Source organism: Entelurus aequoreus, linkage group LG24 (assembly GCF_033978785.1).
Source record: "Entelurus aequoreus isolate RoL-2023_Sb linkage group LG24, RoL_Eaeq_v1.1, whole genome shotgun sequence".
Lineage (NCBI taxonomy): Eukaryota > Metazoa > Chordata > Actinopteri > Syngnathiformes > Syngnathidae > Entelurus > Entelurus aequoreus.
In genome coordinates, this window is record NC_084754.1 from 3682928 (window position 1) to 3702769 (window position 19842).

General features: G+C 34.3%; 1 long non-coding RNA gene across 1 annotated transcript; it reads left to right on the forward strand.

The window, feature by feature from the left end:
- Window positions 1-770: 770 nt before the first annotated feature.
- LOC133641637 (uncharacterized) lies at window positions 771-19588 on the forward strand. The gene is made up of 2 exons (XR_009824311.1): window positions 771-1588; window positions 18885-19588. It is a non-coding gene; the product is annotated as an uncharacterized LOC133641637 (long non-coding RNA).
- Window positions 19589-19842: the final 254 nt, after the last annotated feature.

A 19842-nucleotide genomic window follows, 5' to 3' on the forward strand; every position in this document is an offset into this window, starting at 1 on the left:
TATATATTATATATACATATATATATGTATATATATATATATATATAATGTGTATATATATATATTTATATATGTGTATATATATTTATATATATACATATATATATGTGTGTATATATATATATATATATATATATATATATATATATATATATATATATATATATATATGAGAGAGAGAGATACATATACACACAGAGAGAGAGCATAATGGCAATATTTTTACTGCTCCTGCAAGATGCCGCAGATCGGACCGCATATTTCACGACCATGTAGATCTATTTGCCCGAAGTGACGAATATTTATTTGAATGCTTTAGGCTACCTCAGCAGTCCCCCCTTTCTTAAACTTACATTTTGACATTATGTATTTCCCCCGCGGGATAATACGAATTTCTCTTCTGTAATCGGTTTGTGTTTTCTCCGTGTGTTTGATGTTCTGCTTTTCCGCCGTAATTGTGCCCTTATATGGGGAATTAAGGGTGTTTACATATGCATATTGGGGAAATAAGGGCGTGTTTATATGCAAATGATGATAGACACGCACGCGCTAACCATTTGGCATTTAGCAACTTAAGAACAGCAGGTGGGAACAATTTGGCCATTTAAGAACACGTCATGAATTTGATTGGACTCTTAGGAAATCACTTAGGAAGAGGAAAAGTTAGGAACTTATTGCTGAATGGGGCCCATTGTGTTTCCACATAAGAACAGAACAGTACGACATCGAGAATCACTGACTTCAACAACCATCTGCACTGTTCACCTAATACGGGGTTAATTCTGGGAGCAGTTTTTGGAATTGTATTTCCTATCCGGGGGGGAAAATCCAAGTCAGTATCCCAAAATGGATCAACAGTTATTGAAACAATTTATCTTAAAAACATGTTTCTACATGCGTGTTGTCGCGTTTGACCCAAAGAAATGATTTTTTTTGGGGGGGAGGAGGGGATTTTACTGTTCCAATTACTGCCTCTCCATGTCTCCCAATCTCTTGCTGGTTGTGTGTGCGCACCAACGCATGTCTTGTAGTCCAGCATGAAGTCACACCAACACCACAGCAGGCGCTGCTCCTCAGATCAGCAGCAACACACACATCAGGGTGTTAATTGTTGTGATGACACCTTTTGATAACAAGGCTCTAATTATCAACATGTTTGACTGTTGGGGAGGGTGTCTGCCACTTGGTGGTGTACACTTTGATATTCACTTGGTTTAAATGATTCCTGTTATTAACCACCGTTACTGTGGTAACATGAGACCCAACAAACATAACATGGGCGTCGTTCTCGCTATTTCCGTGTCTAAGTTGGCTGTCAAAGTGTACAAACTTGTCTTCATATGTCTTCGTTTTTTCTATCATCCAGGTGAGAGGCATGGTTTATGATGTAGGATAAAGTTTGAAGGAAGCAGCTGATCAGTCGATGAATCCAACTCCGCTAAAATAACAGTGGCTTCCGTTTTTTTGACTGGCTCAGCCAGAGCCCTGACCTAAACCCAATTGAGCATCTCTGGAGAGACCTGAAAACGGCTGTCCGCCAACGTTCGCCATGCAACCTGACGGAACTGGAGAGGATCCCCAAATCCAGGTGTGAAAAACTTGTTGCATCATTCTGTATTAGCTTCTACTCACTTAGACAAACTTTAATGATCCACAAGGGAAATTGTTCCACACAGTAGCTCAGTTACAACGATGGAAAGCACAATGCAGGTATAAATAGACTAAATATAGCGATATAAAATATAACATATATACGTAATATTTACATAATATATGTACAGTATATTATACTGTATATACTGATATATTATGTCTATATCATATACACAATATATAAGAATTACCATGTACAATATTACAGTATATGTGACAGCAGCAGCATAAAATAGAGGGTAAATCCAGCAGAAAATAGACATTAAAAACAAAGAGAAGTAGCTAAGGTGTCAGGTAATAGACAGATATCGTCTATTGCTGTATGGCGAGTGATTATAAAGCTGCATGGAGTGCGGAATGAATGACGACTGAGTACTCGTGATATTTCAGTTTTAATTTTTAATACATTTCTGGGGTTTTCTGTCAAGATGGGGTGCTGAGTGAACATTAACGAGGGAAATAAAATTGAAAAAAAGAAGTAATTTTAGCAAATTGCTGCAAGGAAACAAAGAGTGAAACATATAAAGGAATCTGAAAATTGTCCGTACCCACTGTACATTAAAGGAAAATGTAAAATATTTTAATTATATTATTTTAAACCCTTTTAATCTGTTAGTAATTCAATTGGATGTTAAGTCATTTGATCGAGTGTGTGTGTGTATATATATACATACATTGATATATATACATATATACACACATATATATATATACTAGGGCTGCAACAACTAATCGATTAAAATCGATTATTAAAATAGTTGCCGATTAATTTAGTCATCGATTCGTTGGATCTATGCTATGCGCATGCGCAGAGGTTTTGTTTTGTTTTGTTTTTTAATTAAAACCATTTTTATTTTTTTATTCTTTTTTACTAAACCTTTATTTATAAACTGCAACATTTACAAACAGCTGAGAAACAATAATCAAAATAAGTATGGTGCCAGTATGCTGTTTTTTCCCCCAATAAAATACTGGATAGGATAGAAATGTAGTTGGTCTCTTATCTGATTATTAATCGATTAATCGAAGTAATAATCGACAGATTAATCGATTATCAAATTAATCGTTAGTTGCAGCCCTAATATATACACACACACATATATATATATATATATATATACACACACACACATATATACATACACATATATATATATACACACACACACACACATATTTATATATACATACACATATATATATATATATATATCCACACACACACAAATATTATTTTTTTTTAAAAAGATAAATAAAAAAGGCTGAAATCGATATACCGTATTTTTCGGAGTATAAGTCGCTCCGGAGTATAAGTCGCACCGGCCGAAAATGCATAATAAAGAAGGAAAAAAACATATATAAGTCGCATTTTTTGGGGACATTTATTTGATAAAAACCCAACACCAAGAATAGACATTTAAAAGGCAATATAAAATAAATAAAGAATAGTGAACAACAGGCTGAATAAGTGTACGTTATATGAGGCATAAATAACCAACTGAGAAGGTGCCTGGTATGTTAACGTAACATATTATGGTAAGAGTCATTCAAATAACTACCGGTATGTCAAAATGGCAAATCATTCGATCCCTAATATAGAACTACAACTCACCACCACATTGCAGTTCTGTTCTGCCTAACCAAAATGAAGGTGAATACCAAAACATTCTGCCATATTTCTGCATGGGAACGTCAATGTAAAACGTTTGGATACCTCTAATGTTCTCCTATGCCAACATGTACAGTATGCAGAGAGGAAGTAGAGGTGAGAATAGAAACCTATCTATGTGGTGTAGTGCACTCAGCCTCATGTTGTCAGTCAACAGTACGAGGCCTCGGAAGCGATGAAACATGGAGCCTCTTTGATTGGCTGCCTACCTGACAGAACACCTGACTAAGTTCTTGGCAGGATCGTTTGTTGCCTCGTTAGCAGTCAGACCGACCGCCATGTTCTGTGCAGGCAGCTGGTTGGTTTCGTTACTGCAAGAATGAGGCTGGCCTGGTGCCTACTTGGCATCGTCCTTAACAAAACATTCCAGCACATCTTACGAGATGAGGCCATTCCTGCATGCTCCAATGCTGAAGTTGAACTGAAATGCTGACAAATGTAAGAATAGTTTGAATGGTTTGAATGTTGAAGAGTTTGAATTTCCAGGAAAACCTCAATTTGGTTTGGAACTTGGGAAAGTGTTAGTTTGAATGTCCAGCAGGGGCGTCACTAGCTTTTAAGGACAGGGGGGGCTTAGCCCCCAGGAGATGCAGGATGCGAGCGAACGTAGCGCACGAGCACACAACTTCACAAACGGCTAACAAAGACTTAGAAATTATTCTTTGTTATTATTATTATTTCAGTCGGTTTAGTTTCAATGTGTGTTCAGTACCACAACAAACATGGGTTAACACAGTGACATTTTGTTTACAGCATCAACAAGAAACTATGACTTGCATGATCCTTCAAGATACACTGAAACACAATGAAAGTCATGGCATTAGCCTCTATGTCAGGGATCACCAACGCGGTGCCCGCGGGCACCAGGTAGCCCGTAAGGACCAGATGAGTAGCCCGCTGGCCTGTTCTAAAAATAGCTCAAATAGCAGCACTTACCAGTGAGCTGCCTCTATTTTTTACATTTTATTTATTTACTAGCAAGCTGGTCTCGCTTTGCTCGACATTTTTAATTCTAAGAGAGACAAAACTCAAATAGAATTTGAAAATCCAAGAAAATATTTTAAAGACTTGGTCTTCACTTGTTTAAATACATTTATTCATTTTTTTACTTTGCTTCTTATTACTTTCAGAAAGACAATTTTAGAGAAAAAATACAACCTTAAAAATGATTTTAGGATTTTTAAACACATACACCTTTTTAACTTTTAAATTCCTTCCTCTTCTTTCCTGACAATTTAAATCAATGTTCAAGTAAATTTATTTGTTTCATTGTAAAGAATAATAAATACATTTTAATTTAATTCTTCATTTTAGCTTCTGTTTTTTCGACGAATATTTGTGAAATATTTCTTCAAACTTATTATGATTCAAATAAAATAAGAATATTCTGGCAAATCTAGAAAATCTGTAGAATCAAATTTAAATCTTATTTCAAAGTCTTTTGAATTTCTTTTAAAATTGTTGTTCTGGAAAATCTAGAAGAAATAATGATTTGTCTTTGTTAGAAATATAGCTTGGTCCAATTTGTTATATATTCTAACAAAGTGTAGATTGGATTTTAACCTATTTAAAACATGTCATCAAAATTCTAAAATTAATCTTAATCAGGAAAAATTACTAATGATGTTCCATAAATTCTTTTTTAAATTTTTTCAAAAAGATTCGAATTAGCTAGTTTTTCTCTTCTTTTTTTCGGTTGAATTTTGAGTTTTAAAGAGTCGAAATTGAAGATAAACTATGTTTCAAAAATTAATTGTCATTTTTTTTCGTGTTTTCTCCTCTTTTAAACCGTTCAATTAAGTGTAAATATCATTAATTATTAATAACAACATAGAGTTAAAGGTAAATTGAGCAAATTGGCTATTTCTGGCAATTTATTTAAGTGTGTATCAAACTGGTAGCCCTTCGCATTAATCAGTACCCAAGAAGTAGCTCTTGGTTTCAAAAAGGTTGGTGACCCCTGCTCTATGTTATTCATTCACAACATAGAGGCTAATGCCACCACTTTCGCTCACAATACAATAATTGTTTGTTCCCAAATATTTTGAAGTTGCACAGATTACATTTTGGGCACATATGTGTCTAAAATGGTTGTAAATTCAAGCCCTGGAAATATTACTTAATTACTTGAATTAAAGTAATATCTGGATCGGGATAATTTGGCTTGTATATATGTATATATGTATGTATATATATATATATATATATATATATATATATATATATATATATATATATATATATATATATATATATATATATTATGGCAAGCCGTTAAGGAAATTAAATATATATGGAAGTATGAATAGAAATGAGAAACGTTTATATATACGTTATATATATAGTCTGCTGATCTGAAAAAGAGCCAAAGCTGTCAAAGAGCTGAGGGACCATCTTCAAAGTGCAATGCTGAAACAAATAATGCAAACAATAAAATGGAACTTCCAGGGCTTGAGATTAACGCAGTCCCGTCGTCCCGGGGACGGTAAAAAAAATGCACGGGACGAAATTAAATGCTCCCCGGGATGATGGCTTTTAACCATTTTTTTTCTTTTTCTTTTTATGTATTTATTCATTTTACATTTTATATTAAATGTCTTGGTTTTTCCACCCTCTGAAAATCCTATGAAATGTTTAACAAGCCATCCTATAATAATACAACAGCTATTAATGTAACAATACAATAAAACAAATATATTTAATTATGTTTTCATTATTTTAACAATAGGCTAATGTATATTACTTTATATAGATTCTTCAAGAAACACAACACTTAAAAACTAAAATATTTACAATTGCAGACACAAGGTTCTTGTTCTGCAGTGCTGTGTGCTAATGTGCTTCGTACACCTGCAGGACCGCAAGCAAGGTCGCAGAGAAAATGCGGACTGGATTTTGAGTGATGTGGGCATTTTCTATATGAACAAGTGGAATGGATTGGATACCGACGCACTAAAGGGGCTCTCTACCTTACATTATGAAGTGAGGGGAAACTGAGTGAATAATGACAGGTTATATGATTATTTATTTAAACTCATATTCGGGCCACTTTATAACGAATATGTCGGCATGTATTTGTAAAAAAAAAAAAGTTTTTTTTTTTTTTTTTTAACACCAAATTATTTAGGGGGGGCTTAAGAACATTTTAGGGGGCTTGAGCCCCCCTAAAATAGGCCTAACAACGCCAATGATGTCCAGGATGAGTGGAATGTGTTGATGTTGGAATGGTTTGAATAGGCTGAAAAATGTGGGAATTGTGCAACTTGGAAAAATGTCCCATTCATTACAATGGGAACTTCCTGGGAATTTTAGGAAAAGCGGGATAAAAAAAAAAAAAAAAAAAAGATTAGGAGCATGAATGAGTTGAATTGGTTGGTCTTGGAATTGTTTAAATCGGGCAACAGTTCTTTAATAGAAACACAGTGTTAGGGAATTTTCAAGTTCTTAAACCAATTAGTTTTTTTGTCCTGATTAAGAGGAATGTTTAGACAGTGGAATGGGTTGGAAAATGTGAAAGAAGTAGTCGCGCTGAAAGGATTGAAAATAAGGTTAGAAAAAAACAGGAATTCCTGGAAATTTGTTGAACGTTTTTTTATTTATTTCCAGGATGAGTTGAAGGTGGAATGATTTGAATCGGTTAAAAAATGTGGTAATGGAGGAAGTTTGAAAAATGGCCAGTTCATTTTGAATGGGGAAAAATGTCCCGGAAATCTGGGAATTTTTTAAAATTGTCAATGGAAAGCCCACGATTCCCGAATAGGCTGAACAGTTTGAAGCTGGAACGGTTTGAATGGGTTGGAAAATGTGGAAGGTAGAGCGCGGCAAAAGAAGAAGTTTAATAAATAGATGAATTTTGGTGTAGAAAACCATATGAATGCTTTGGAGCGTTCACACAATTCTGCTAATAAGTGTGGGCGGAGCCAACCACAAATCAATACCAAATGATTTCCAATAGGCAAGAAGTCCCTTCAAGTGTGTGTGTTGAAATATCTACACATTCTATATTCTTACATTATTATTACATGCTATTAAATATTGACTAGGAAAACTTAGCCCTGATAGGATAGACTGCATGTCTGCAAGCTCCACTTGTAACCTGTAGAGGGCAGCATAGAGTTAATTGTACAGCTTTCACCTGCTAATAACGATCTGTTGTTATCACATTGTTCAGGGTCAATCTCACACCTTTTTCATAAAATTAATCATTTTAACCTACCGGTACATTTGGATATATCAAAGTTTTAATAAGGACTGGGAAACAACTGTAGTTTTTTTTTTTCTTTCTTTCAATTTACTGTATTTTTGAAAGATTGCTATTGGTAAGAATGCAGTTTACTTTTTTTTGTATTTAGATATATTATTGATTTTGTACAAATAATATTGTAAAACTACTTAGTTTTGTACTTTAATGTTGTTATACAACTGGTTCTGGACACTAAAAGCTTAAAAATAATTCAATATAATTGTCAGAGATAACTGCGTTGTTGGGGACTTAGTACAATTCCTACTTTGTGGAAACAAAACATATTTAGAAAGTTGGAAACATGTTTTTTTATGCTCTTGTTATGAAAATATTACATTTAATTAGAAATAATTCCTACTTTATGGAAATAAAACATTTAGAAAGTCGTAAACAGTTTTTTTATGTTCTTGTTATGAAAATATCACATTTATTATAAATAATTCCTACTTTGTGGGAATAAAACATATTTAGAAAGTTGGAAACAGTTTTTTTTATGCTCTTGTTATGAAAATATTACATTTAATTATAAATAATTCCTACTTAATGGAAATAAAACATTTAGAAAGTCGTAAACAGTTTTTTTATGCTTTTGTTATGAAAATATCACATTTAATTATAAATAATTCCTACTTTATGGAAATAAAACATTTAGAAAGTCGTAAACAGTTTTTTTATGCTCTTATTATGAAAATATCACATTTATTATGAATAATTCCTACTTTGTGGAAATAAAACACATTTAGAAAGTCGGGACCAGGTTTTTTTATGCTCTTGTTATGAAAATATTACATTTAATTATAAATAATTCCTACTTTGTGGAAATAAAACATATTTAGAAAATCGGAAACATGTTTTTTTATGCTCTTATGAAAATATTACATTTAATTATAAATAATTTCTACTTTGTGAAAATAAAACATATTTAGAATGTCGGGGAAAAAAATGTTCATGCACTTACGGAAATATTACAATTAATGATGAATAATTCCTACTTTGTTGAAATAAAATATATTTAGAAAATCGGAAACATGTTTTTTATGCTCTTGTTATGAAAATATTACATTTAATCAAATAATTCCTACTTTGTGGAAATAAAACATATTTAGAAAGTTGGAAATGTTTTTTTTTTCATGCTCTTATAGAAATATTACATTTAATGATAAATAATTCCTACTCTGTGGAAATAAAATATATTTAGAAAGTCGGAACCAGGTTTTTTATACTCTTGTTATGAAAATGTTATATTTAATTATAAATAATTCCTACTTTGTGGAAATAAAACATATTTAGAAAGTCGGAAACATGTTTTTTTATGCTCTTGTTATGAAAATATTACATTTCATTATAAATAATTCCTACTTTGTGGAAATAAAACATTTAGAAAGTTGGAAATGTTTTTCTTTTCATGCTCTTATAGAAATATTACTTTTAATGATAAATAATTCCTACTCTGTGGAAATAAAACATATTTAGAAAGTCGGAACCAGGTTTTTTATACTCTTGTTATGAAAATATTACATTTAATTAGAAATAATTCCTACTTTGTGGAAATAAAACGTATTTAAAAAGTCAAACTTTTTTAAAATGCTTTTGTTATGAAAATATTACATTTAATCAAATAATTCCTACTTTGTGGAAATAAAATATTTGTTTAGAAAGTCGGAAACATGTTTTTTATGCTCTTGTTATGAAAATATTACATTTAATCAAATAATTCCTACTTGGTGGAAATAAAACATATTTAGAAAGTCGGAAACATGTTTTTTTATGCTCTTTTTATGAAAATATTACATTTCATTATAAATAATTCCTACTTTGTGGAAATAAAACATTTAGAAAGTTGGAAATGTTTTTTTTTTTCATGCTCTTATAGAAATATTACATTTAATGATAAATAATTCCTACTCTGTGGACATAAAACATATTTAGAAAGTCAGAAACAGTTTTTTTATGCTCTTGTTATGAAAATATTACATTTAATTATAAATTATTCCTACTTTGTGGTCTAGAAAAGCACTATATAAATGTAATGCATTATTATTGATATATTTAGATATGAAGAAACAATGTATAATTCATATTTTACAAGTTATGTAAAGATATGTATTTACTATAAATAATCAGGTACGAACCAAAAAGATTATATGTTTAATAGTCACCTGTTTATGTTCCAGATAATGTCCAAAGTTTATATATTAAAAAAAAAAATAGATCCGAAATAAAATAAGTTCAAGGGGAAAAGAAAAGTATTCGCTTTCTCCTACTGTAGTGAATTTAATTCAAAACTATATGCTACTTCAGCTTTAATTGAAAAAGTGAACAAAACACACAAAAAGGGGAAAAAATAATTTAAAAACTAATGTTTTTAGACATGATATCTTTAGTTAAAAGGTTTGGCTACAATATAAACTGAAATAATACGATTGTTTTTCGAGATGCAGTCGTAAATCTGATGCTGCTAAACCGAACACAGGCTGAATAGAAAAGTTTAGCAGAAATAAAGTATAATTTTATCCATCGGAGTAGAACAAGCAAACACCAGGGGCCTCATGTATTAAGACATGCATGGATTTCCTACAAAAAAAAATGGTGTACACTCAAATCCATAAACTGTATGCACAAAAAATGAATGTGTATTAAAGTGTGCACTCGCATTAATCCAAACATTTCTTTTGTACATCAACGTGGAATTGAGCACACATGTCCACGCCACCGTTTAAATATGTACATTTTAATTAGTCAGAAAGCACAAAGATAAGGAGAGCTGAAGGTGTTTCTTGCTGGAGTGTAAAACTGTACTCCGTTCCACTATTGTAGCAAGTTAGTGCAGCAGTGCGTTAACCGGGGAAAAGGTGTGGTTTAGTATTCCACACTTTCCACACTGACTTTTACCATGAGTGTACTTTGCACACAGACACAATCAGGGGCTTGTTTGAACCATCTTAAATTAAGTTTATCCAGAATATACAAGGAAGTCACTACCTTTAACCACTGACTTGTAATGATGCTGCAAAGACGGGATATACCATTTGAGGGCACACATGCATCACGTTAATATTAGGACAATTACATCAATAAACACCCATCACACACTATGCCAGCTTGTAGTCTGTTCCCAACCATGCTTCACTTAGAACAGTGGTTCTTAACCTGGGTTCGATGGAACCCTAGGGGTTCGGTGAGTCGGGCTCAGGGGTTCGGCGGAGGTCAAGACACACCCGACTCATCGTGTAAATAAAACTTCTCCCTATCGGCGTATTACGGATACGGCAACCGCAGAAGTCACACTGATTTGCAGGTGTGTCATTTGTTGTGAGTTTATGCACTGTGTTGGTTTTGTTGTTTGAACAAGGTGATGTTCATGCACGGGTCATTTTGTGCACCAGTAAAAAAACATGGTAACACTTTAGTATGGGGAACATATTCACCATTAATTAGTTGCTTATTAACATGCAAATTAGTAACATATTGGCTCTTAACTAGTCATTATTAAGTACTTATTAATGCCTTATTCGGCATGGCCTTATTATAACCCTAACCCTCTAACCCTAACCAAATAACTCTAAATGAAGTCTTTGTTACTTAGAATATGATCCCCTAGTGTCCAAAAAACTCTAAATGAAGTCTTTGTTACTTAGAATATGTTCCCCATACTAAAGTGTTACCAAAAACATATGACTTTGTCTTGAATTTGAAAAAAAAAACACATTTTATTTTTCACTAAAGAAGGGTTCGGTGAAGGCGCATATGAAACTGCTGGGGTTCGGTACCTCCAACAAGGTTAAGAACTAGGGATGTCCGATAATATCGGCCTGCCGATATTATCGGCCGATAAATGCGTTAAAATGTAATATCGGAAATTATCGGTATCGTTTTTTAAATTATCTGTATCGTTTTGTTTTTTTTAATTAAATCAACATAAAAAACACAAGATACACTTACAATTAGTGCACCAACCCAAAAAACCTCCCTCCCCCATTTACACTCATTCACACAAAAGGGTTGTTTCTTTCTGTTATTAATATTCTGGTTCCTACTAGAGATGTCCGATAATATCGGTCGGCCGATAAATGCGTTAAAATGTAATATCGGAAATTATCGGTATCGTTTTTTTTATTATCAGTATCGTTTTTTTTTTTTTATTAAATCCACATCAAAAACACAAGATACACTTACAATTAGTGCACCAACCCAAAAAACCTCCCTCCCCCATTTACACTCATTCACACAAAAGGGTTGTTTCTTTCTGTTATTAATATTCTGCTTCCTACATTATATATCAATATATATCAATACAGTCTGCAAGGGATACAGTCCGTAAGCACACATGATTGTGCGTGCTGCTGCTCCACTAATAGTACTAACCTTTAACAGTTAATTTTACTCATTTTCATTCATTACTAGTTTCTATGTAACTGTTTTTATATTGTTTTACTTTCTTTTTTATTCAAGAAAATGTTTTTAATTTATTTATCTTATTTTATTTTATTAATATTAAAAAATGACCTTATCTTCACCATACCTGGCTGTCCAAATTAGGCATAATAATGTGTTAATTCCACGACTGTATATATCAGTATCGGTTGATATCGGTATCGGTACTTAAAGAGTTGGACAATATCGGCATATCAGATATCGGCAAAAAGCCATTATCGGACATCCCTAGTTCCTACATTATATATCAATATATATCAATACAGTCTGCAAGGGATACAGTCCGTAAGCACACATGATTGTGCGTGCTGCTGGTCCACTAATAGTACTAACCTTTAACAGTTAATGTTACTCATTTTCATTAATTACTAGTTTCTATGTAACTGTTTTTATATTGTTGTACTTTCTTTTTTATTCAAGAAAATGTTTTTAATTTATTTATCTTATTTTATTTTATAATTTTTTTTTAAAAGTACCTTATCTTCACCATACCTGGTTGTCCAAATTAGGCATAATAATGTGTTAATTCCACGACTGTATATATCGGTTGATATCGGTATCGGTTGATATCGGTATCGGTAATTAAAGAGTTGGACAATATCGGAATATCGGATATCGGCAAAAAGCCATTATCGGACATCCCTATTAAGAACCACTGACTTAGAATGTCAGAATCGTGCGTGAAACCATCGCTACAATGTTGCTTCTCTGCATTTGTGCGTCACATATGAGTTGTACATTTCCTGTTGACATATAGAAAACCCAAAAGCAGTGAAGTTGGCACGCTGTGTAACTCGTATATAAAAACAGAATACAATGATTTGCAAATCCTTTACAACTTATATTCAATTGAATAGACTGCAAAGACAATATATTTAATGTTCGATCAGAACAGTCCGGATGGTTCTTCTCCTCTTTGGTCCGAAGGACACAACATCCACAGTTTCCAAAAACAATTTGAAACATGGACTCGTCAGACCACAGAACACTTTTACACTTTGCATTAGTCCATCTTAGATGAGCTCGGGCGGCGTTTCTGGGTGTTGTTGATAAATGGCTTTGGCTTTGCATAGAGGAGTTTTAACTTGCACTTACAGATGTGGCGACCAACTGTAGTTACTGACAGTGGTTCTCTGAAGTGTTCCTGAGCCCATGTGGTGATATCCTTTACACACTGATGTCGCTTTTTGGTGCAGTACCGCCTGAGGCATCGAAGGTCACGGGCATTTCCGCCGACGTGCAGTGATTTCTCCAGATTTTCGGAACCTTTTGATGATATTACGGAGCGTAGATGGTGAAATCCCTAAATTCCTTGCAGTAGCTGGTTGAGAAATGTTGTTCTTAAACAATTTGCTCAGGCATTTGTTGACAAAGTGGTGACCCTCGCCCCGTCCTTGTTTGTGAATGACTGAGCATTTCATGGAAGCTGCTTTTATACCCAATCATGGCGCCCACCTGTTCCCAATTAGCCTGTTCACCTGTGGGATGTTCCAAATAAGTGTTTGATGAGTATTCCTCAACTTTGCCACTTGTTGCCACATTTTCCAGTTAGAAACGTTAAGTATCTTGTCTTTGCAGTCTATTCAATTGAATATAAGTTGAAAAGGGTTTGCAAATCATTGTATTCTGTTTTTATTTACCATTTACACAACCTGACAACATTAGTGGTTTTGTAAATATAATTAGTGTAACTTGCATCATAATGTGTTCATTAGTTCATTCAGACTGGGCTAAAAATCTGAATGAAAAAAAAATAAAAATAAAATAATTTACAAGTCCGGCCCATGTGGGAATAGACTTTCCTCCATTCGGCCCCTGGGCTAAAAATGAGTGTGACACCCCTTGACATCCTCCCAAATATTGATGAATCATTAAATGCATTGGGCAAAAAGTGAATTTTGTGTACATTGTTGAAATCTAAACAACCATCAAATGTTGGAAAAGCCCGAACGACCACCTCTGTTAAAATATCCGTCAAAATAAAATGTTCCGTCAAAATATCCACAGCCTGTAGAAATGTACAGTACAGGCCAAAAGTTTAAACACACCTTCTTCTCTTCAATGCGTTTTCTTTATTTTCATGACTATTTACATTGTAGATTGTCACTGAAGGCATCAAAACTATGAATGAACACATGTGGAGTTATGTACTTAACAAAAAAAGGTGAAATAACTGAAAACATGTTTTATATTCTAGTTTCTTCAAAATAGCCACCCTTTGCTCTGATTACTACTTTGCGCACACTCGGCATTCTCTCCATGAGCTTCAAGAGGTAGTCACCGGAAATTATTTTCACTTCACAGGCGTCATAGTTTTGATGCCTTCAGTGACAATCTACAAGGTAAATAGTCATGAAAATAAAGAAAAAGCAGTGAAATGAGAAGGTGTGTACAAACTTTTGGTCTGTAGCTATAATGTTGGTGTGAGGCGGCGCACATTTCCACGTCAACGTCAGTCCTGATGCATCTCGACTTTGCCGTGGAAAAGGGTGGACGGCAGGTTTTTGTGCGTACATGAAGGCCCAGTTGGGCAGGAAAGCGTATCAAAGGGTCAAAAGTCGGAAAACTGCGTTCACGTTGGCACGTCTGCTTTTCTATTGATAAGTTTGAAGTTCACATCTCCCCTCATATCCTTTATATCAGTTCCCACTCCGTGTATTTCTGGTTCCGTGTACGAGGGAGTGGAATGGGCGCAGAGATGGCAGAGGGTGTAATCGCGAGCTATGTGATTGAACAATGCAACTCTTAGAAGCCATTCAGGCCGGGGCCTGTCCTTGACCCTTAAGGAGCTTGTAACGTGGCCGTCCTTTTTGCACACACTTTGTGTTGACCGGCAGAACCCAGTGGAGGGAAAGAGGAGGTGGAGGGGGGGAACCAACCATCGAGAGAGAGGGCTTTTGCCCCTCCGTGCCAGCGGCACTCGCGTTGGGGGAGCGCTGCACACACACACACACACACACACACACACACACACACACACACACACACACACACACACACACACACACACACACACACATTCTTGTATTTCTTACCTTCTGGAGACCTCTTTAGGACCACACTTTCTAGATATATAAAGATGTATATTTACAACATTAATAAAATATACATACTATGCAAATATAAAAAAGGTAAGCTTTTATTTGTTTTTATTTTAAATGTTTTGTATGTAATTGGTTTTTTAATCTTCATCATTTACTTCAAGTTATTACAGTATGTCTCTATATACATATTTTATTTTTTTAATTAATTTTGGTCAACGGGGATGCATTTCAATTTCTTACACACACTTGTTATTACATATGTTGACCAGAGGGGGAGCACTTTCTAATTGATTTTTCTAATTGACACACAGTCAATTAGAAAAATCCCTCCTTTTTGGGACCACCCTAATTTTGATAGATTTCACCACCAGGGGTGCAAATGAGACATTCTCTATTAGATGCAATGGTTTTCCTTGTTGGGACCATGATTTATGTCCTAACTTGTTCACACCTCCTCATATGGAAGGTACTTTTCCTTGTTGTCTCAAGAAGGACAGCAATACAAGAACACACACACACACACATTCTTGTATTTTTTGCCTTCTGGAGACCTCTTTAGGACCACCTTTTCTAGATATATAAAGATGTGTATTTACAACAATAATATATACATACTATGTAGATATAAAAAAAGGTAAGCTTTTAGTTTTTTTTAAATTTGTTTGTAATTGGTTTTTAATCTTCATTATTTACTTCGTTCCTATATACAAATGTATTATTATTTTTAATTAATTTTGGCCGAAGGGAACGCCTTTCAATTTCTTACACACACTTGTTATTACATATGTTGACCAGAGGGGGAGCACTTTTAAAACCGACACACAGTCAATTTGAAAAATCCCTCCTTTTTAGGACCACCCTAATTTTGATAGATTTCACCACCAGGGGTGCAAATGAGACATTCTCTATTAGATGCAATGGTTTTCCGTATTGGGACCATGATTTATGTCCTAACTTGTTCACACCTCCTCATATGGAAGGCACTTTTCCTTGTTGATGTCTCAAGAAGGACAGCAATACAAGAACACACACACACACGCACACACACACACACACACATTCTTGTATTTTTTGCCTTCTGGAGACCTCTTTAGGACCACCTTTTCTAGATTTATAAAGATGTATATTTACAACAATAATATATACATTCTATGTAGATATAAAAAAAGGTAAGCTTTTAGTTTTTTTTTATTTGTTTGTAATTGGTTTTTAATCTTCATTATTTACTTCGTTCCTATATACAAATGTATTTTTTTTTTTAATTAATTTTGGCCGAAGGGAACGCCTTTCAATTTCTTACACACACTTGTTATTACATATGTTGACCAGAGGGGGAGCACTTTTAAAACCGAAAGTCAATTTGAAAAATCCCTCCTTTTTGGGACCTCCCTAATTTTGATAGATTTCACCACCAGGGGTGCAAATGAGACATTCTCTATTAGATGCAATGGTTTTCCGTATTGGGACCATGATTTATGTCCTAACTTGTTCACACCTCCTCATATGGAAGGTACTTTTCCTTGTTGATGTCTCAAGAATGCTAGAAATACAAGAACACACACACACAATTCACACACACACATTCTTGTATTTCTTACCTTCCTGAGACCGCCGAAAAATACCTACCTCTTTAGGACCACACTTTCTAGATGTATAAAGATTTTTATTTACAACATTAATAAAATATACATGCTATGCAAATATAAAAAAGGTAAGCTTTTAATTGTTTTTATTTTAAATGTTTTGTATGTAATTGTTTTTTAATCTTCATCATTTACTTCAAGTTATTACAGTATGTCTCTATATACATATTTTATTTTTTTTATTAATTTTGGTCAACGGGGATGCATTTCAATTTCTTACACACACTTGTTATTACATATGTTGACCAGAGGGGGAGCACTTTTAACACCGACACACAGTCATTTTGAAAAATCCCTCCTTTTTGGGACCACCCTAATTTTGATAGATTTCACCACCAGGGTGCAAATGAGACATTATCTATTAGATGCAATGGTTTTCCGTATTGGGACCATGATTTATGTCCTAACTTGTTCACCGGTCCTCATATGGAAGGTACTTTTCCTTGTTGATGTCTCAAGAAGGGTAGAAATACAAGAACACACACACATATTTTTGTATTTCTTACCTTCTTTTCTTCTTTTCTTACCTCTTTAGGACCACCCTTTCTAGATATATAAAGCTTTGTATTTGCAACAATAATATATACATACTATACAAATATAAAAAAGGTAAGCTTTTAGTATGTTATTTTTTTATTTATTTGTACTTGGTTTTTAATCTTCATTATTTACTTCGTTATTACAGTATGTTTCTATACACAAATGTATTTATTTTTTAATTATTTTTGGCCAAAGGGAGCGCATTTCAATTTCTTACACACACTTATTTCATATGTTGGCCAGAAGGGCCGCACTTCAAAAAATGTTACACACACTTGTTATTTCATATGTTAAAACCGACACACAGTCAATTTTGAAAAATCCCTCCTTTTGGGACCACCCTAATTTTGATAGATTTCACCACCAGGGGTGCAAATGAGACATTCTCTATTAGATGCAATGGTTTTCCGTATTGGGACCATGATTTATGTCATCACTTGTTCACCTCATATGGAAGGCACTTTTCCTTGTTGATGTCTCTAGAAGTGTAGAAACACACACACACAGACACACACACATTCTTCTATGTCTTACCTTTTGGAGACCTCTTTAGGACCACCCTTTCTAGATATATAAAGATTTGTATTTACAACATTAATATATACATACTATGCAAATATAAAAAAAGGTAAGCTTTTAGTTTGTTTTAATTTTTTTATTTGTTTGTAATTGTTTTTTAACCTTCATTAGTTACTTCAAGTTATTACAGTATGTCTGTATATACAAATGTGTTTATTTTTAATTTTGGCCAAAGGGAGCGCATTTCAATTTCTTACACACACTTGTTATTTCATATGTTGACCAGAGGGGGAGCACTTTTAAAACCGACACAGTCAATTTCAAAAATCCCTCCTTATTGGGACCACCCTAATTTTGATAGATTTCACCACCAGGGGTGCAAATGAGACATTCTCTATTAGATGCAATGGTTTTCCGTATAGGAACCATGATTTCCTACCTAACTTGTTCACCTCATATGGAAGGCTCTTTTCCTTTTTGATAACACTAGAAGGGTAGAAACACACACAGACACACACATATTCTTGTATTTCTTGCCTTCTGGAGACCTCCTTAGGACCACCCTTTCTAGATATATAAAGCTTTGTATTTACAACATTAATATATACAGTACATACTATGCAAATATAAAAAGGTAAGCTTTTAGTTTGTTTTTATTTGTTTTTAATTTTTTTTTAATCTTCATTAGTTACTTCAAGTTATTACAGTATGTCTGTATATACAAATGTGTTTATATTTAATTTTGGCCAAAGGGAGCGCATTTCAATTTCTTACACACACTTGTTATTTCATATGTTGACCAGAGGGGGAGCACTTTTAAAACCGATGCACAGTCAATTTGAAAAATCCCTCCTTTTTAGGACCACCCTTAATTTTGATAGATTTCACCACCAGGGGTGCAAATGAGACATTCTCTATTAGATGCAATGGTTTTCCGTATTGGGACCATGATTTATGTCCTAACTTGTTCACCTCATATGGAAGTTACTTTTCCTTGTTGATGTCTCAAGAAGGGTAGAAATACAAGAACACAGGCTTCCTGGTGTGCACTCATTTCAGGAGGAGGGCGGGGCGGAGACAAGAGTGTCGGGGTAGGGGTAGGGGGGGTCAATCTTAAAGGCTGTTCTGTGTCTCCACAGGAGGACACGGTCTGCAGAGGCCAGTGGTCCTGCTGCTTCGCACTGGGAGCTCCACGTTACCCAGTTATCCATGACAACCAGGGAGGGAACATGCAAAAGCTCAGCTGTGGTCAGAGAGCACTCGGTCGGAGCACACAGGGAAGAACAAAGCCTTCACTGATTTTCATTTTTACCCCCCTTCTTTGTCTGCTCTACTTTGTCCACACAAGTGTCTCGCTTTTCTTTACTGGACATAAAGAAGCTTTTGAAGAAGACACACACACACACTACACACTACACAAACATACGCACACATGCTTTAGTGGCAAATTGAATCATGTTCGTTCAATAAATCATACGGTTTCCTTTCATGGGATCTGCTAATGTTTTGGCGAAATATGCAAAGCGGCGTGTAAAAAAAAAGCCTTAGAAAAAGCAGACACAATACTCGCCTGGGACAGTTGATCAATACAACAAACATCTTTATTAGGGACTGCATGGTGGCAGACTTTTCATGTGGTCTGAAGTGTAGAAAATGTCCATTTTAAACGGATAGGCTCTGCTCAGCCCGGGCAAATAGGCTTAAGCTAATCCTGTCACAGACTCTCCTGAAGAAATGAATTGACGACAAATGAGTATAACGTGAAATCCTGCAGACAAAGGATTCATTTGATGACGAAAAACGCTCAAATCCGGCGAAGAAATAGTCGTATTAGAGCAGGCCTGGGCAATTATTTTGGCTCGAGGGGCCAAATTTAGAGGAGAAAATGTGTCTGGGGGCTGGTATATCTATTTTTAGGAGCACTCATACAAAACCTCACAATAATGTCTGATTGGATGCTAAAAACGTTATGACACACCGCCTTCAATGGAATGGAATTTTACATTTTTCTTACTGAACGAGACACCCAGAATGTACATGAAAGTAAAGAATGTAGGATTTACAATATTAACTATGAAGGATAAAACACTGAATATT